Here is a 9,594-nt window from a genome sequence, read left to right as displayed (position 1 = left end):
ACATATATGTATCTCGGTAACCGTTCTAAACATACATATATTTAATACTAGCTTATACCCGCGGGTTTCACCCCGCGCTTTTATACAAATATGAAAAATAATTTAATGATGTTAAATTTTATTTCTGTGCCCATTTCGTTATAGCTCGTTATTTTTTAAGCGAGTTAAGGTATTTAGGCCATTTAAAACTATGAAATTATAAAATCTCGTCTGCGCGCTAGGCATACGAAAGATATCAATCCCTCTAAGTTTACCTTGAAATGGTTCCAGGTATACGACGCGTAAACATGTAACCTTCTTGGAGGTGCCACGGCGGGTTCTAATATTTCCAACTCAAATTCAGTAACCTGGCCTTGATAAAATACCACTTCTCATTACTGTAGCAAATGCCTCAAGAGAGCTTTAGATTATAAGGCCGAACCCGGCTCTCCCTTTTCCATTAAAAGAAATTTTTGCTATCAGTACGGCACTTATAAAATAAATCTCCATAACAAATTTAAAATACTTCCAAATATTTTCTATCCTTCCAGAGATATGTACTAAGAAATTTTTAGTATGGATGGGAGGCGACATGTCTCCTTTTTTAATAAATCACATTTTTTCCATGAGCAATTCAAACATTTTGTATACACAACTCCATACCAAGTTCCAGTATTCTTCCACAAACACTTCCAGGGATATGTGGCAAGAAAAAGTCAATTTGCACAGAAAGTGCCACGCCCCTTTTTCTTATGACCCTAATCTTCTTTCATGAATTTAGAATTGATTTTACATACCCCAGTACCAAGTCCAGTACTCTACCATGAACACCTCTAGAGATATGCAGTATAAAAGTAAATTTGTACGGGAGGTTCCATGCCCCCTTTTCGAATAACGCAAATTTTTCTCCATGAGTATGGAATTAATTTTGTATACACATCTCGGTGCCAAATTCCCGTCCTCTGAATAAACACCTCCAGAGATATGCAGCATAGAAAAATCAATTTGCATGGGAGTTGTCACATCACCTTTTCCAATAACTCTCATTTTTCGCCATGAGTATGGTATTAGTTTCACATACATACATACATACATATGTATTTCCATACCAACCTTGAGTACTTTACCCCAAACATTTGAAGGGATATGCAATATGAAACTTTCAGTCAGTATTGGAGGTGCTACGCCTCTTTTCCAAAAACGTCCATTTTTCTCCGTGAATATGAACATGATTTCACACAGTGTTGGAAAACTGTTAATCTGATTAACGATTAAAATGTTAATCGCGTTTGACGATTAAAGTTAATTAGTCGTTATCAACTGTACGATTAATGATAACATTTTTTGAATCGTTAATCGCTGGCTGCGATTACGTTTAATTAATTTAAAACATTAATCGTTAATCCAATTAAAAATAAAATCTGATTAATTTGTCTAGTTTGTCCGAGTTTGAAACCAAACACCAGTTATAGTAATTATTTTGTGTTTTACGCTTATAAAAAGCACATAATATAAAAAAATTATAATTATTGTTATTAGTAATACATAAACTGGGAACTTTTACAAACCTAGTTTGTAAAACGTTTGTTGGTATATATCTTAATGAAAATGCACACGAAATTGCTTAGATGGATGAGGAAACCCGACTTAGCCATACCGGATTAACTTGCTTTGTGTGCACAGGGAAATTCCAGCATAACTTAATTAATCACCAAACCTACTTGATCAAATTAAGAGTTAATGATTAAAAATTAATTTTTTAATCGCGGTCACGATTAACTGTTCAGTCAGGTTAAAATTAATCATAATTAACTGTAATCAGATTGAATTTAATCGAATTAACTAACTGATTAAAACATCAATCGATTAATGCCATCATTGATTTCACATAGATATCACTATACCAAGTTTCAGTTCTCTCCCACAAATACTTCCAGAGATATGTATGTAATATGAAAATTCTAATTTGTATGGGAGGGGCCTTGAGTTATCGGACTTACTTTCAGTCTAAGACCATCCTTCCGAAATCCGTAATAAGTGTACTAAATTTCGTTCTGATCGGAAAACCGGTTAAGGAAGTAGCCTGTTTTTCAATCCAGGTCATAAACCATCTTTGAGCAAAATTTCATTTTCAAACAGGTGGCAATTCTTAAAAAAGTAGCCTATTTTCCAGTCTAGGTCATAAGCTATCTGTGTGCAAACTTTCATGCAAATCAGTTCTGTCATTTACGCGTATTAATTTAATTAAACTTTCATAATACGTGATAGCTCTTAAAATAGTAGCCTATTTTCCAACATAGGTCATAAGCTATCTCTGTGCGAAATGTCATGCAAATCTGTTCACTCATTTCCGCGTATTAATTTAATTAAAACTTTTTTAACAGGTGGCAACTCTTCCAAAAAATTTGCCTATTTTCCACTGTAGGTCATAAGCTATCTGCTTGCAAAATTTAATGCAAATCCGTTCAGACTTTTCCGCGTATTAATCTAATTAAACTTTTTTAGCAAGTGGTAACTCTTAAAAAAAGTAGCCTATTTTTCAACCTAGCTATCTGTGTGAAAACTTCCATGCAAATCAGTTCACTCATTTCCGCGTATTAATTAAATTAAACATTTATAACAGGTGGCAACTCTTAAAAAAAGTAGCCTACTTTCTAACCTAGGTCATAATCTATCTGTGTGCAAAATTTCATGCAAATCCCTTTAGTCGTTTCCGCGTATTAATTTAATTAAACTTTTTAAATAGGTTGCAACTATTCCAAAAAATTAGCCTATTTTCTACAGTAGGTTATAAGCTATTTGCTTGCAAAATTTCATGCAAATCCATTCAGTCGTTTCCGCGTATTAATTTAATGAAACTTTTTTAACAGGTGGCAACTCTTAAAAAAATATCCTATTAACCAATCTGGCCCATAAGCTATCTGCGTACAAAATTTAATGCAAATCCGTTCAGTCGTTTCCGCGTGATGATTTCCCAAACATCCAAACATACAAACTTTCACATTTATAATATTAGTAAGATAATATTAGTAAGATAAATAAATCGCGTTATTTGCCTACTTGCTCATCACATCAAAGGGGTTGATTATCGTATCATATGCCTTTTTTCGAAATTTACTTTTTGATGCAAAGATGTTTTACACGCCACAACGCATCACCTGGTAAAATATTGTAGATGCAATTCTTATAGTTACGCCAAAAATTTTACTCTATGTTTTATCGAAGTTACAATGCATTTTTTTCTTCCAAAAATAAACTTTTTATCCCTGGTATTTGATAAAAATACTTCGAATAAAATAACGGTGTCTTGTTTCTGTAAAAAACGAACGACAATTTGCTTAGCAAGTAGTCCAAGTGGTTGTCTGTGATCGAAATATTGGAATCTATTTTGTATTCTGTTTTCTAGCTATTTTCGAATAATCATATTAAAGTTAATGATTAAAAAATACATATTTTGCTCTGACGGGTGGGACATCCAATTAGCATTTTTTTCTCCTATAACTTCTCACAATAAATTGTAAGTGTTTTTCTAATAATTTAGCACCATTTTAAAGTTCATGAGATGTTCTTCCTTTTTGGATAATTATTCTTTGCATTGTTGCCGTTAGTACCTGGAAATGCCTTGAAAACTGGGTGCAACAATATTGCAGCATATTATATATGCAATAATAACAATAGAGAAAATAGTGAAAAATAAATCGTTGAAAATCTATTTCTAAAGAATTATTCTACCTGCTTTACTGTCTTTTTAGATTTAAACACAATTTATGTAATTTATTTTTTTAACTGAGGTGTCGTCTTCGCTGGAATGACCCCACATAAACTTTTTTTTGTTAAAAATTAAAATTTATAACGCTTTTAAAATGTTGGCCGTATAGCGCCGTGTTAAAACTATCAAAAACGTGTAAAATGCATAGCTTTGAGTTTAATTCGTTAATTTTTTTCCAATTTTTTGCGATTTCTGCTTCTTTAGGTATTATTGATATTGTCAATAGTAAACTATTTACTATTTGGAGGGGAGAATTTTATAAAGAGAGCAAATAGAAGGCTGTTTAAAATTTTGTTGCTCAAAGGCTGCTTCTTTAACTTATCAGCAGACAAATTAGGAAATACTATCCATTCAATTTCTATTTAAAACTAATATAATTTGGCAATATTTTTAAATTTTTTTTATGTGAATATTAAAAAAAAAATCTGCTTTCAAACTTTTTCAATAAAGTTACAAATTACAAAGTGACCCCTTGAGAACCAACGTTCGTTAAGGGTTAAGATTTCGTTTTCTTTTTTTTTTTTTTGCAAAAATGAGGGATATTATATGCATGCGAATAAAATTCATGTGTTTTTAACCGACTTCCAAAAAAGGAGGAGGTTATCAGTTCGTCGGAATATTTTTTTTTTTTTTTTTTTATCTCAGAGGTTGTCCCATACTAATCTGGTTGAGATCCGATCAGTGGATCATGAGATATATATATATATTTTTTTTTATATGGGAGTTGAAGTCGGTTTTTTTTTTGCTAAAAATTACTAGTTAAATATTCTGCTTGTCTGGTCATAATTACTTTTTGCTACGAAAATTGGTCAAATAACCAGTGTGCATTGGTATGGGTTTTTCTTTATCAAACGCGTCAATTTACAATTTTATAATCGGATATTCGCTGCGTGCAGGCAAATTTCAAGTACTTCGCACTGAACACATCCTTCTACCTCTAGTTTCTTTCCTTTTGAATAAACACATTTCCTCCTTCCTCTTCTGCCGGTCTCACTCAACTGTCACTGGCGTAGCTTTTGGCTGCAAGTTGACTTTGTATGTTTCATACGCGTATTTCGTTGCAGCAGCGACATGGCATTCAACTTCAAACCAGTTGTCTCTGCGTTGGTGTTAGTAATCAAACAACGCCAAGCCAATTATTCCATATTCGATATCTTTGTCAGACACTTGGTTGGTCTCTTTTCCAATTGAAATTCTTTCTAAAACGAACAAAGGTCCGATGTAGTTGCCTCAAGTTAAATTCTTTCTTCTTCTACCTATATTTCCGGATCCGTGGAAGAAGCTAATTATGGAGGCCATGCCAGATATAGCTTCGCGCGTAACTAAGTTTTACCTAATACCACCTTAAGTGTTCTCAGAGTTGCCTTTGGTAGGACAATCTAACCATCACTTGAAAACTGCGAGGAACCTCAAGACATACCCTTGGAAAAAATGTGATTTCTCCGAAATGAGTACGATATTAGTCGCAAAGGTACAAGCGACCAATAGGCACCAATCATGTTCTCTTAAAATAGAAAACACAAAAATATTTTTGTGGATCATCTCCTAAAAGATCCTCATAACTCGAAAACGATATTTTTTTTTTGAAAATAATAGAAATATGATAATTTCTATTAACCGATCTCAAATGCTCGATCTTTATGAGTCCCTTATCGGCATGCGATTCCATTTTGGAAATTTTCTCCGAATCAGTAATCTATAAATATGGACCTATGAATTCGTTCCAGTCAAAGACCTGAGCATTCTTTATATTTTCTACATACATTTCTACATACATATATCACTTTCAAGAGGCAAAATATGCATACAAGCAATTTTTTCTCACGATCTTGTGGCTTCTACTACGGAAATTCATATTAAGTACTTAAGCCTATCACTTACATTCACAATGTTTTTCACTCAGTAATCGATGCTCATATGTGTACATATGTATATGCATATGTATATATATATATTTTTTTTTGAAGCCACTTAAGTCAAATGCCCAAATCTGTGTATCCGTATATGATTACAGCAATGAAATTCAATACTTTCCTCTCTAAATACTGACAAATATACAATTACTTGCTTGTGAGAGTTCATAAGTGGACACATGTTTCAATGCTGCTTATCGATGTTTTTTTTTCTTATCGCCATAAAGCGTATGTCATGTGAGTAGATCGGATGGACAAAAATTTTAGAAATTGGGTGAACTACGACGTTTGTAGCTATAGTAACGACAAAAGCTAATTTGTTAGGGGTATTTGTTTTTATACCTAAAGCATGAATGCTTTATTCAGTACAATCTTGAGTTTTTATAGCTCACAATTACAACATGTATCTTAAGTAAACTTAATGACTAACAATATGTTTTTTTATTTTTTTTTATTTACAGTTAAATGATTCGCAATAAGCATGCATAGCTGGAATAGCAACATTTCATAAAAAGTAAGTTTTCAAAATGATTTTTTAAAATTAACTTAAGCAATATATAAAAGCATAAACTATATTTCGTTTAATAATTTTTTACAGTATTATTTCTTAAAAGATACAATTCTTTGTCAGCGGAAGTCCTCTGGTTTAGATATAAAAACTCGGGCAAGGTCTTAAAATTTTAATAAAAATAAATACTATTTAATGCGCAGTGGCGTTTCCCAAAATTCAAAACGGCGGCTCATTTTTGAAAGTTCACTGGATTCACTTCCAATTGGCTACTCGGGGGCTTTTGTGGTTGCTAATTACGAATCCAGCGTTATTTTTAAAATTTTCAAATGGCGCATGATTTTTCAAAGTTTTCTCTGATTCTTTTGAAATTTCTCACTCGATGGTTTTTGGGCTCTCTAATTACGCATTTGGTATTAATTTTAAAAATTTTAATATGGCGCACCCAATATGACGGATAAATTTTCATGATTTACTACATTGAAGTCGGAATGCACGATATTTCGAGCAAGCCCAGCGTCTAGCCTCACATGTTGGGCAGCCCCGGTCGGTCTGTAAGCACGAGTTCCAAAGCCGCACCGCTAATGCGCACAGTGTACGATTTTGGAGTGTCGATGGACACTGGATGGAATCGCTCGATAAGAATAAGACAAAAATATGGAAAAATATGGATTCGAAAGTTGACATATATTTAACCCCCAAGAAATTTCATTGAAAAATGAATTTTCGAAAAAAAAAAATGAATACTTTGCTGGCTAGGTCCAACAAAAAAATTTTGGATGTTTGTTTTATGGACTTTTCTTGTAGATTTTCAACCGAGGAATTCAAAATTGTTGTCAAAAGTTGACTAAAAATTCCTTTAAATGCTCACGTTTTAAATTGCATAGTTTCATCTAAATTAAACATTTTCTTTTGAGTATGCAGATTTATAGCCCATTAAATTCTAGTAAAATGAAGTGCGAGTTTTAAGTTGCTGAAAAGTCGCGTTGATTTATGATAATTTTTTTCTGACTTTGTCGCTTTTTTCATATACTAATATATGTACTTTTTATGGAAGGAAATGCGTTAAATAAAATTGCCGAAAATCAACGCAATTTTTTAACAACTTAAAATTTGAACTTTGATTAAAAAGTTTAAAATTTAGTCAACTTTTGACAATAAATTTCAGTTCCTCGGTCGAAAATCTACAGGAAAAGTCCATAAAACCAAAAAACCAAAATTTTTTCGATGGAGCTAGCCAGCAAAGTATTAATTGTTTTTTTTTCAAGGTAGATTTTTCAACAAATTTTTTTTTGGGGTTTTTATATAATGATTATATAGTGGCACTATTTCGGCCTTGTAGAGCGTTATGTCAGCTTTCGAACCCATATTTTTATCTTATTCCTATCGAGAGATTAACGATATTGTCCATCCACACTCACAAATCGTCCACTGTGGTGCGGTTGGAAAGGACTTATTTTAAAGCCGCTTCTTCACTTCTGGTATAACTGCTTTGGTTCGGTCCAGAGTTGTGATTGTCGCTCAGGCTATGCTGTGGGGGATTCTCGAATCCTATGTATACAAATTTCATTTAAAAAAAACTTGTTGCTTTACACTCAGCAAATTCATAACGGCGATCATCTATCGTGTGGGTGCATCGTAACGTTTATTCAAAATGAATTGCATTGCTCTGTTTTGCATTTTTTTGTAGTTTATCACTATACCGCTTGAGATGGAAAACAACGTTGGACAATACATAAAATGTCGTTCTATTATAGAAGACTTTAACTGTTTTATAAATCGAAAATTTGTATGAAAATGTCACTTTATAAGGCTTTTTAAATCTATTTAAATTTTTCTGAATAAGGCCATAAGCTTGAAATCAGAGTGGAAGCGAAGCCTAATTTTACCAATAGGTACATTCACTCGATTTGCTCAGCCAGGAACCAATTTTGCCCAATTTTGCCTCGTGCATTATTACTTGCTTGTGTCTTATCTTCACTTCTTATCAAACAGAAATTTTTGGCAAGCATTTTTGCTTTGCTATTTTGTGTGCAAAAAATGATGTATGTATGTATTATCTATGTTTATACTTTGTTGCAAAGCTACATATGTATGTACATGGTGTTTTTTATGGACAGGTATTAAACAGCCATTTATGAGCGAAAGTGCGTGCACCGCGTCAGGTATGAAATGGGGCGTATTTACAAAATAGCATATGTCGACAAAACATATTTTACCGTCAAAGAGAAAAACGTTGCAATTTGTAAGAAATGTTGAATTATTTTATCGCTATTCACAACCTTTAAAAATGTTTCTGTTTGCAACAACTGCATGTTTCCATTTAGATAAAATTGATTGCCCTGACGGTAAAAGAGCTTTGCCGACATATGCTATTTTCTATGTCCGTGAAAGATAGTGGTTTTGTCAAATGTTCACAGATACACTGTCGACAAAAAGAATTGGCACAGCTGCTTTTTTACAATATACACAATAAATTTTATTGTAGTATTTTTCCGACCACTTTTCATAACAATATGGTTCATACCACAACAAAAAAAAAAACATAAAAATATAATTTCCAAACTTTGTGCAAAACTCGCGAAAATTCAGCAAATTTTCAACTTTTTTTAATCAGCTCGAAATTAGTCACAAATCCCATTAATATTTGAAATTGTTTTTTTTTTGTTGAATTGTTATGAAAAATTGTCGGAAAAATATTACAATAAAAATTGTTGCATATATTGTAAAAATTTTTGCCGGCAGTGTATATACATACATATGTACATGTTTATGCACTTCTTATACCCGAGCGCGCTTGTGCACTTTAAAAAAGCAAATGTGGATTTTTTTTTTAAATCGGACTAAAATTACTTTCACTTTTGCATATAACGGTAAATTTGAGAAATGCGGAAACTTCGATATTGCGAAATTTACGGACGCTAATTTACTCAAAGTTGATACTTACAACCATTCCTTAAAATAATAGTAAATAACAGTTGTATAGAATTTTAGAAACGTTTACCTCATTAAGGCTAACTGAATATATTACCGCAAAAGTCTGAGAAAACTACAATGAAAACGTGCGCCGGGTATTTAATGTTCGGCTTCGGTCAAACTACGATTTTTATACCCGAGCGCACTTGTGCACAAGGGTATATTAATTTTGTTCACATAACGGTTGTTTGTAACAGCCAAAACGAATCGAGATAGATATAGACAAATGTATACATAAAAGCTCAGAATGAATAGAGAAATCGATTAAGCCATGTCTGTCTGTCCGTCCGTCTGTCCGTCCGTCTTCTTCCAAACTTGGCTCAGTTGTTGGCCTTGGTACAGCATAAAAAATCGCCGAAACTTTTTAAAATCGGACAATAACCACGCCCACATCCCATATAACGGTAATTTAGAGAAATACAAAATCTTCGATAAATCAGTAAATATCG

At 32.7% G+C, this 9,594-nt stretch overlaps 1 protein-coding gene across 2 annotated transcripts in view; it reads left to right on the top strand.

The window, feature by feature from the left end:
* Window positions 1–6,122: 6,122 nt before the first annotated feature.
* LOC118746884 (phosphatidylinositol 4-kinase beta) overlaps window positions 6,123–9,594 on the top strand; it is a 238,282-nt gene continuing 234,810 nt past the window's right edge. For both annotated transcript variants that reach the window (XM_036480848.1, XM_036480849.1), the window contains exon 1: window positions 6,123–6,175. The gene's annotated coding sequence lies outside the window, so the exon portion shown is untranslated. The remainder of the gene's footprint in view (window positions 6,176–9,594) is intronic.

Source organism: Rhagoletis pomonella, unplaced genomic scaffold, assembly GCF_013731165.1.
Source record: "Rhagoletis pomonella isolate Grant_MI unplaced genomic scaffold, Rhpom_1.0 Rhpom_scaffold_00011, whole genome shotgun sequence".
Lineage (NCBI taxonomy): Eukaryota > Metazoa > Arthropoda > Insecta > Diptera > Tephritidae > Rhagoletis > Rhagoletis pomonella.
Note: the sequence above shows the minus strand (reverse complement) of the source record. Positions and strands in the feature narration are given on the sequence as shown.